At 48.0% G+C, this 10,348-nt stretch overlaps 1 long non-coding RNA gene across 1 annotated transcript; it reads left to right on the forward strand.

Annotated features, from left to right (window-relative positions):
• The first annotated feature begins 1,371 nt into the window (after positions 1-1,371).
• LOC118160378 lies at positions 1,372-7,851 on the forward strand. The gene is made up of 2 exons (XR_004747447.1): positions 1,372-1,470; positions 5,710-7,851. It is a non-coding gene; the product is annotated as an uncharacterized LOC118160378 (long non-coding RNA).
• Positions 7,852-10,348: the final 2,497 nt, after the last annotated feature.

The raw sequence follows: 10,348 nt of genomic DNA on the forward strand, positions 1-10,348 counted from the left end.
CCACAAAACTAATACCAATAGAAAACAGTGCTGCAAGAGCGGTGTGTGAGATCTGGAAGATAATCCAGACATAGCAAACCACTGTGAGAGCGACAGCAGTTTATCTAGTGCTCCATCAGTCTGCTCATGGGAACCCGTGCAGCAAAGTATTTATTCCGAGGGCTAGTTGTGTAGGTGGCCTAGCGTGTTATCGCAGAAACAAAATGTTAGTCATGAGAGCCTACTCGCCAGACATGCCTTCTGCATGCGCCTTCTCGTGCAGCAGCCGGTGTTATCTGCTGGCAGCAGCGGGTCGCTGCCAGCTTGGCATGGGAACGTGGCAGGACGGGACTTGACTTGACGGGGAGCCTGGAAGCCAAGGCTGCTCCTCCAACACCGGGTGCTGGGGCTGTATTTCCATGTCTAATCGGGCTAATTCGCATTTGAATTAATACAGCGTATGTGAAGGAGCTTACAGCTAACAAGTGGTTGTGGTTTTGTTTTTCAAATCACTATCTCGCCTTCTGATCAATGAAACTAGCTCCGCGGCCTACAAACAAAGCTAACGTACTGAGGCTTCCCAACATGCCGAACCCCTCGGCTGGCTTGGTTTTTGGGTGCCCAGCTTTAACTAAGCTTTCAGCGGCTTTTTGAAAGTGGATCCTAGGATGATGGAAGTGGGCTCAGCACAACAGAGGGTCCTAAATTAGAAATCCCTAGGTTTTGAGTCCTTAGATCTGGTCTTCCCTTGGTTGTGCACTATTAACGAGGGGTCACAGAGCCACGCAGCACAAGCCTTAGTTTCATACCAGTGTAACTGAATCCAGAAACTTATTCCACAGTGAGAAATGATGAGCAGTTTTACGTCAATGTAGTTGCACTGTTGCTAAGATAATTTTTCCTCCTTTTGGCCTTTCTAATAGAGTTAAAGCAATATAACTCCTAGCATGGACTTTGCTCTTGAATACAAGCAAACATTTTGTGAAACCTCTTCTGCTTCTGAAGGTTTTGTGCTTCAAAAAAGTTTTGCTGTATGGTAGAGGTCTCTGGTCAGGTTCTTGGGACAGTATTTCTGCAGTTGCCCATTCTTCAGTTACACTGTTTACAACATGGATCCCTTTTTTCTCCTCGGGATGTCTTTAATTTTGAAAACAAGATAGAATCAGATGGATGCAAAGAGTTCAAATGCATTTTTTCATTATACAGTTCAGTCATGGAGGGGACACGGCCACTGAAGGGGGTTCCTCCACAGGTGGCAAGCGATGAACTTTCAGGGATGCAAGAAATCATTGGCCTCAGACTGCAGCTTGGGGCTGCGTCGGCAGCCTTGCTTTGCAGCAAAGCATCCTTTCATCTCTGTAAAAATCCTATCTCCGGTTTATATCCTGTGGAATCTGATCTGATGGCAGATGTGGCTGCTCTCTGCGGTCCCTGTCACAGCCTTCCTACTTTGGATGGTGCTTCGCTCAGGGACTGAGGTGTTGGGGAGAGGTGAGCGGCTTGTACTGAACTCTGTGTGGCACAGCCTGACATACCCAGGACATGGCTGCCCATGTCTATTGGGGTGTGTGGTGCTGGGTTTGGTGCACATTGCAGGGAGGGAGAAGGCAACTCCACATGTTGTCGTTTGTGTGTGTTGGTAGAGTCCTCTGCAAGGGCTTCATCTGTGCACACATACAATTTGCTAGTGATCCTTCCTGCCCCGAACATTGCAGTGCACTAATTACTTCTACGCTATCTGAGAGGCATTATCAAGTGCTGCAGGGAGACCCGAAGGAGGAGGCTGCAGGACCCATGGCAGGGAGCTGCAAGGCCTCGTGAAGGGAGCAGGGAAGGCTTTGGTGGGTGCCATGCAGCCGAGGCCTGGTCCCACCTTTGTCCTGACTTGCGAAGCTGTTCCCATCCGCCACCATGCTGTTAATTTACATCCCAGCCCAAGTTGCCAGGGTTCTTTAACTATTGTTTTCTTGGTTCATATTGATTTTATTCTGTTGCCTAAAAACATAGAAATAATTAGCAGAAGAGTCTTCCCATTGCATTTGCTGTATAGTTAATTAGAAGTTTTATCATATAAAGCATTTGTGTGAGAAAAGCAGACCTTTAGTGACCCAAGTCTCTTTTCTCAGCTGGAGTGAAACAGCAGATCTCCATTGACTCCTTCAGCTCCTCAGTTTACAATAGCAGTAGAAAAAAGGTCCTGGATGTCATGGCAACTCTGGTGTCTTCTGTTTCAGGCACACTTGAAGGCCCTGCAGGTACTCCACTGACACTCCTGCTGTTAAGCAGCTTGTGGGGGGATTAAGGTGACTTGGTGCACATCAGTGTCAATGCAATGTTCTCCCCCGTGTCCTTTCTGTCACCACCAATGGGACCTGGCAGGTCAGCAGCATTTCCACACACTTCATGTTCATCTGGTGTTTAGGACACCAGCTTGCCCGCAGGATTAGGACTCTGAGTCTCACCATGGCAATACTAAATGCTGAGCCCTTCCTCCTGTTTCTGCTAGGACTTTCTCCTGTAGCAGGAACGCCCTCCATGCATCACCCAGCTTTGCTGTGGCAGGAAGGTTTACTTGGCTCAGAGTGCCAAGTCTCTGGCTCAGATGAGCCAAGCAGCCTCCTTCTGCAGCTCTCTTTCTCCCCACCACCCTAGCAGTGGGTGCTGTGTCCTGCTCGGGAGGTGGCCAGCCAACCATCCACACTGGGTCCACCCCTTCTGCACGGCGTGGTGGTGCCAGGCCATGGCTCACAGATGGGGAGATGGCAGCCTTGAAGGTCTGCATGCATGTTTGAAGGTGGTGATGGTGGACCAGTGCGTGCTGAGTGTTGCTTGTTGTGACTGCCGACTGCAAGCTCAGCCTTCAGGTGCTGCTGGGAGTGGCGGAAAGGCGCTCTGATGGTGTGTCTGTATTTGTGTGTATACAGGGCAGAGATTAAAAAGAGACTTGCACATGCCAGTAGGTAATTTGGGTATTGATAATGAATCTCTCCCTTGTAACCAGGTGGCTTAAATGCAGCTGATGGCCTAGAGAGAATAATGTTTATTCCTGAAATGAAAGCCCTTCAGCAGGCTTTTCTGGCCACAGTCCAACTCCTTATATCCATTACTTAAATCAGAATAGGCAATGTGCATCCCAGAGAGGAACTGAGGCTGGTGGCTGCCTGAAGGTATAGGTCAGTCTCACCTCCCAAAAAGCATCTCCCATAAAGCAGGGTGGAAGCATGTGCTTGGAGCTTTGTCTTCAGACCCCTACCTCTCTGCAGAGGTGCTGTGCCAGGTGGATGGTGCTTCTGTGAAGCTGCTCACATTTAAGTGCTCATAGTGTGCCGAGAGAGGTTGTTCTTTGGTGGGGAGCGCAAGATTGTCTGCAGTTGGTTATGAGTCCAGTAGTGCTGCTTCATGCGGCATGCTTCATGCTGAGATGGGGTCTCAGCACGTGGAAGAGCAGCTGAATATACGGGCTAGTGGCATTTCTTTGGAGGGATCCCCGGTCAGCAAAGTGGGGTGGATGGAGTTGCAGAGCAGGACCCCAGGGACCTCAGATCAGCAGGTTCTGCTTTCAGGTCCTCTACTGCAAGCTGCAGTAAGCAACGTGCCTTTTATTTCTGCAGCCACTGCCCTACTCGCATGGTAAACTCTTTGGGCCTGTTGTGCCCTGCAGCCTTGGTTTGATGTGATGCTCTGCGGGCACCCGAGGTGGCTGTTGGGCTGGGGGTGCAGGCGGGCAGCCCGCCCGGGGGGTACATCCTGAACCCGGGCTCCAGGGATCTGAATTGCCTTCTGGATACTTTGCTTAGCACCCAGGGCTGGTATAAGCACCCAAGTTAAATGCCTAAAGCTAGTCTAAGATAATCTGGCTATCCTCATCCTCTCTCCACATGTATTTTTTTTATGCACATGCACATTATATGATTGATTCTTGTGTGGTCATTTCCACCGAAAGGTTCTTCTACACAGTCAGTGTTGTGGTGGCCTTTGCCTAGATAACCAACATGTGTTGAATATTGTCCTGCAGCTGTATTTGTTGGAGCCTACAATGAGGGCTCATCTATTGCTTGTGTACCTCCAGACTGCGGTTTGAGATGCATGTTCAGTTTGGTTGATGTTAGAGGGTATTAAAAATACAATTTCTCTAGGTCTTTTCCAAATATTTCTGTTGCATCAATGGAACATGAGAAGTTCTGCTTGCTGAAAGCCCCCTTTCTCTTAGATCTCTGTCAATGCCTTGCCTAGCTTAGATAAAATACCCACATCACAGCTCACAGCTTTTATCATGTTAGAAGTGAACTTCTCATCTGAGTTTTGCACAAAAGAGCCTAAAACCTCAAAACAGCTGTACCTGAATGAGCAGCAGCTGGGCTATAAATTGGTTGCTTCTTCAGAGACAGCATATTTTTTCTCTTTGAGTAGCTGGCCAAGCTATATTGCTTGCTCCTTCTTAATTTAAAGCAAATTCACTCTCTCAATTGTGCTAAAGGAAGACTGCACCATCGTTATGGCTGCTGTGCCTGATAGAGGCAGCTGATCAAGTCGCAGACCTTTCTGATGTGCTGTGGAGAGATCCCTGTGAGCATTTCCCAGGCACATCCCGCCTGCCTGCAGCAAGCAGCTGCCTCTGGGTGTCTGAGGGTTTGCCCTCGGCACAAGCACTCAGGGCAGGCTACTGCGCGGGAAGGCAAAGCCCCGACTAGATCTGCCAGCAAAACGGCTTGTTATCTGCACCCTGACGGAGATGAAAGGAGCCCCGTCTGGCTATTTAAACTCTTTGAATGAGCACGTTGTGACTGAAGGATATTAAGGAGGAAGTCAGGTTATGAGCATGTGGGGATGCCGAGCTGACAGAGCAAGATTTGGAAATCCCATCCACTTGTGACCTCTCATTTAGAGCAGGTTGTTGTGTGTAGCTCCGAAATGAACCCCCATTAGTTTTGGGCTGGAAACATGAGAGGCTGCTTACGTCCCCAGCAGTGGGAAGGTGCCCAATGGCATTTTTAAATGGTGGAGGATGGAGAGGGCAGCAAATCCTTGAGTGTCTGCTGTGGTTAAGGTAGACTCTGAGCTCCCAGATACTTAAAGCTGCATGTGATGAGAAGCAAGACTGGAGTTTATGTTTTGATTTCAGTGGGCTTTGTGACAAGGCTATGTGGAAAGCCTACCAAAGCCATTTCAAGTCTTGTCCATGATCTATATGTATTAGGGCAATGCCTTGTTTCCACATAAAACAAGAAATTTCACATCTCAGAGCTGCTTGTCTCGTACATGGTGAAAGCAGCGATCCTGTTGCTGGAGAGCAGCAATCTGTAGTTTCTTATTATCAGATATATCTTTTCTGGGGTTGATCTTTGAGCCTCTCTAAAAAACTCAGGAGCCACTAAAGTCGCAGTTGGCATTTATCCCCAAAGTGACTTTCTTGGCAAGGCTTCAACAGGTAGGCTTTAGCAGGAGGAAAAGAGGGGTAGTTGGAATTTCCCTCTGCAATTAATTGTGATCAGGAAACAGTGTTCTCCTTGCACACCTACAGGTAACCTTCAGGTGGGATTCTCCTGGAGTCCTTTCCAACGAGCAGGAGGTATTGTGTCTGGAGTCCTGTCTTCTACTTAAATGTCACGTATCAAGGGGGTTCCCTTCCAGCAGCTGCCCAGCATTTTGAAGTACACTTTGAGGAAAGCTAAGTGTTATCGCTGCAGAGAAACATCCCACTTGTTAAATGAATTCAAATGAATTTTTCAGTCCTCTTTGGACAGCATCTCAGCCCAGTCTGAGCTGCCCAAAGCAGATTGCTATCATCCTAACTAGCTCAATGCTGCCCTAATGAATTTCTGCCTTGAGGATGAACTTTCCTCTCAAAACATGTGTGTCTGCAAACACAACTGCAAATGTAGCAGGTGGAGAGGCTGCAATCCAGCACGCTGCTTCAGATACAGATCTGCTTTGAAAGAGCAACCTGGGCCTGATTCCCCTTGCCAGGTCTTTCAGTGGCTTTACTGTGTGTGCCAGGCATGGGGCTGTGCCTTGACACAGCATGGAGAGGAGGGAGGAGCAGGAGCTGGCATCGACAGGGAACAGGATGGGAAAAGGGGAGCCTCGTGGGAATCCAAGCTCCTCCTCCCTGTGCCATTTCTGATGAGGACAGTGTTTGCAGGGTTGTTGAGGGACACCGTGTCCCTCTCTGTGTGCTTGTAATGTGAGTTGTGGGAACTACTGATCAGTACAAGGTTGGAGGACTTCTCCCTGACCTGAGGAATCGCTTTCACAAATGTTCTGCTGACCTCAGAAGCTGGTGAAAACTGCCCTCATCTAAACCAGATCTACAGAGGAACAGGATCAGGTCTTGCAAAATATTTAGTTATTGCACCCGATATGTCCGGGTAATTCAGCAGACAATAGCTGCTTTCTCCTCTGACAAGTGCTTTGCTGATTGCCCAACTGGGCAGGGAGAAGAAACATGGAGCAGGGTTCCAGCAACGGCAGCTCCTGGAGCAGTGAGGACTGTGGTGCCAGGGAGGTGTGCAGCAGAGAAGGGCCAGGCATCTGTAATGTGAAGTGAAAACCCAAACCAAACCAGGGAGTCAAAGCACTGCTGGCAGCTTCTGTTTGGTTTTCTATCCGATTTGCTTTAGCAGCCAAGCAGGCCCTGCCTTTCACTGGGAGCCCAGGCTGCCTGCATGGTGTGGAACCTGGGATGGCAGCTGTCTCTAGACTGCAGGTGATGGGGGCTCCCTTTTGGTCTCTGCTTCAACCCATCAGCTTGCCCTGAAGCTTCTCCCTTCCTCATTTCTTACACAGGAAAGGTTTTATCCCCCATTTCCCCGTGTGGCAAGGTGCATCAAGGGCACTGTCCATCTCCCTGGCAGACTTGTTCTGAAACTTTCCTCTTGTTCAACTCACTGGCTTGGGACTCTGCTTCTTGCTGCGAAGCCTCCCTTCCAATCCAGTTGCAGTTCTCCCCTCCACCTGTGATGAGGGGTCATGGTGTTGCCTTTGGCCTGGGCCCTTCCTTGCAATGAGCAGGACCTTACAGCCCTGACAAATCCTCCTGCATGGGGCCAGAGCTGGCAGCTGCTGACTCACGAGAGGAGCTGCGTGCACACTCGAGTGAGGCGCTGAGCCAAGGACAGAGAGGGACAGGGCTTGGCACCTGACTGAACATCATCATCTCCTCGTGTGGGTGTGCAGAGCTGTTCCCGCAGGTATGGTGAACCAGTCCTGTTTGCAGTGTTTGGCTGCTGGTGAGCCTTTGCCTTGGGGCAGGAGACTGGCGTGGCACGCAGGCGGGCACAGAGGAGGAGCTGGGTCGTGGGTATCACCGTGGGTTACCAGGATCTGCAGGGCTCCCGCAAGAGGAGGACAGGGCTCAGACCCCATGGCCTCTTGCCCTTATGCCTTCCTGGACGCAGCACGCCTACCCCTGAGGCAGGCTGGTTCAAGGGTATTTTTTTAGTGTTGCCTCTTCCACTGCCTTTTGGTCTCACTCTTACGCGTTTGTTTGTCTGATGAGCTGGAGAAGCAGGTTGCACCTCTCCTTTCAAGGTGTTTAGGTCACCCGGTGATTCTCCTGTCCTCCTAGCCCCAGCGGGCTTTTCCAAATCCAGCCTGCTGGCAGCTGCTTCAGTTTCAAAACAGGGAAAGAAAAACATAAAAACTGTGTTTTTCCTTTTTAAATAGGTCTTACGCTATATTTTTAAAATGAGTAAATGCCTCCAAAAGAGGAAGTGACAAGGGGGAAGGGGAAACTAGGGACTATCAAGATGCTTGGCTCAGTTGAATCACTCAGACTGCCTTTCTGAAGTTAACTTTCTGCACTGCCAAAAACACTTACAATAAATGTATTTCATAAAAAAAAAATGAGAGTGATCTTGTCAGTTTCTCTCTTTCTAAAAAAAAACAGAAAGTGCTTTTTGACAGTGGATCACCACATGATATTACATGATGTGGGAGTCTCCAGTGAGCCATTTTCCTGCAAACTGATTTGAGGAAGAATTACTCAGCAGAAGTTCCCTTCAAATATGTTGAGACATATGCAGATTTCAGCTGCTTTCTAAAAGCAAAACAAGCCTGCACCGTGATTTTAAAAAGATCGGGTATATTGATAAGGGCCTCCTGAGAGATGAGTTACTCCGATTCTTGGGGCTCCCGCTGGAGGGTTACTTGCTTTGCCCAGGCCTGGCCCAGGCTGACTGAGGCTGAACTGCTGTGGCTGGGATCCCACGCAGGGCTTGTGCTTACTGTGCAGAAGGTAGCGATAGCTCTGCCATCTGATGGACACAAAGAAACTGATGATGCTTTGGTGCTGCTAGGGAGCAAATGAAGTGAAGAAGAGTCCTCTGATGTAAAAGTCCCATGGCGCGTGGGCGGGCTGCAGTCAATGCAGCCTCCACCCCAGCTTGGCAGGAGCTGGACTCTCCAGGAACAAGACCGTGGGATTGCAGGCCATGAGCCATCACCCATCCCTTCTTCTGTGCTTCAAGAAGTGCACCTGGGCAGGGTTTCACTTTTGTTTTCAGGATAAAGGCTGGTTTGGGGTTTGAGTCCTTTAAAGCTATTTTCTGTGGGTTGGTCCCTCACCTGGAGCACCAGGGAGAAGACCATATGGGGAGCAAGATGCTGCTGGATATTTACTTCAAGGTCCTGCCGTGTGCCTACACACAAGACATGTAGTATCAGCAGTGCTACCATTTTTGTGCGTACCCTTCCTGCGCACCGTCAGTGTGAGTGCTTGGTGCACAGTGACTATCAGAGCGCAGTGGAGCAGCATTGAGGAATTCAGACTCTCTCTGGTTTCCAGTAGCATATGGCACAATGGTGCTACCCGTGAGGTGCTCGTGTCTTGAAGTTTCTCAGTATTAGCCCTAAGAGCTGGTGGGAGTGGAGCGTTCCTGAGAAGCGATCAGTGGAACAGCAATTTCCTGCAGCTGCTGCTCCATGTGAGGTACTGGGAATGAGTCCTCCTCTGATTCACTACCTGCTGTCCCCAGGGCCAGACCGTTCCCAGCCCGAGGGCTCCACACTCTCTCGCAGTGCAGAGGGGTCAGCAAGTCCCTGTGACTGCCTCGAACAGAGTAGAGTGGAAACAGTTCCCAGAAACACATTACAGTTGGAATGGAAAGAATCAAGGCTAAATCAGAAACGGAAGAGAGCGTCCCAGGCTCAAAGCCTCAAATACAAGGAAAACATCCTTCACCTCTCAGAAAGGAGTGTTCACAGTTTACCACTGGCAAAAAATTCTCTGGGTTATCCAGAAGGCTTTTCCCCTTTTCCTTGTAAACCTGATACAGTAGAAGACAGAAGCAAAGGAGTAATTTAGATGCAAAGAACATTCATTGTGCTTGCACCGTGCCCCTTAAAATTTATAGGAACACTTTAAACAGTGAAGGACCTTTGAGAGGAGTCACCATGTCCAGTAGTATGGGAAGTGGTCCACATGTGGGAAGACTGGGAGGATAATATAAGCAAAAAAATATTTTAACAATTATTTTTATGGTCTTATTGAAGTAATTCCTGTGTGCTGATCCTGTCACTGTTTTTTTTTTTTTTTTTTTTTTTTTTTTTTTTTTTTTTTTTTTTGCTTTTTTCTCTTTGTGAAGTCTTTATAAGGAGATAAACTTTAAATTGAAGTAATCTGTGGTTTCTTTCTTTCTTTTCTTTTCCTTTCTTTTCTTTTTTTTTTTTTTTTTTTTTTTTAACCCACACAACTATTTTTCCTGCTCAGTTGCTGAATGGTTTATAATGTGACGTGTGCTGAATTTCAGGTGCCTTTGAAATGATTTCAGTGAAACTGCAAATGTAGAAATAAGGCAAAACCTTGCCTTTATGCAAAGGAAAGCAAATCAAAGACTACAAAAAAGGACTTTCCCAGGCTCTTTCTATTTCTTCTTTGATGTCATTTCATCCGATATTTATTTGAAAATCTAAACATGAGAACATGTACTTCCTGTGCCTGACACTGTTTCTATTTCTGAAGTAAAGGAAATGATTATTTTCCTATTCACTTATTTCTTTTGTACTGATTCAGCCAGAAATGTTAGTTGACCTCAACTGGATACGGATCTGTCCAGGCTTTTATTTTTTGCTCCTTGTGAAATCTTGCATCTGTGCATGCGTGAGTCCTCTCCCACCTTTTTGGTTTCCCAACCTGTATTTTTGTTTACAATCTGTAGCAGGCAGTCTATTGCTGTGTGCCCAGAAACCACAATGAGTGCGAGTGTGGAGTGGTAGCAGACCACACCATACACACGCTGATATTTTTATGAAGTCGGGCTGGTCATTTTCAATAGCCCTTGCTGTTACAGGAAGATGACGTCTGGTGTTGTGATCATACCAAAAATCCCCCGTTCTTTTTGGCATGAATCAACTTAGAGTTGTTCCTTTT

The sequence above is a fragment of the Oxyura jamaicensis genome, chromosome 1 (genome assembly GCF_011077185.1).
Source record: "Oxyura jamaicensis isolate SHBP4307 breed ruddy duck chromosome 1, BPBGC_Ojam_1.0, whole genome shotgun sequence".
In the NCBI taxonomy this organism is placed as follows: Eukaryota; Metazoa; Chordata; class Aves; order Anseriformes; family Anatidae; genus Oxyura; species Oxyura jamaicensis.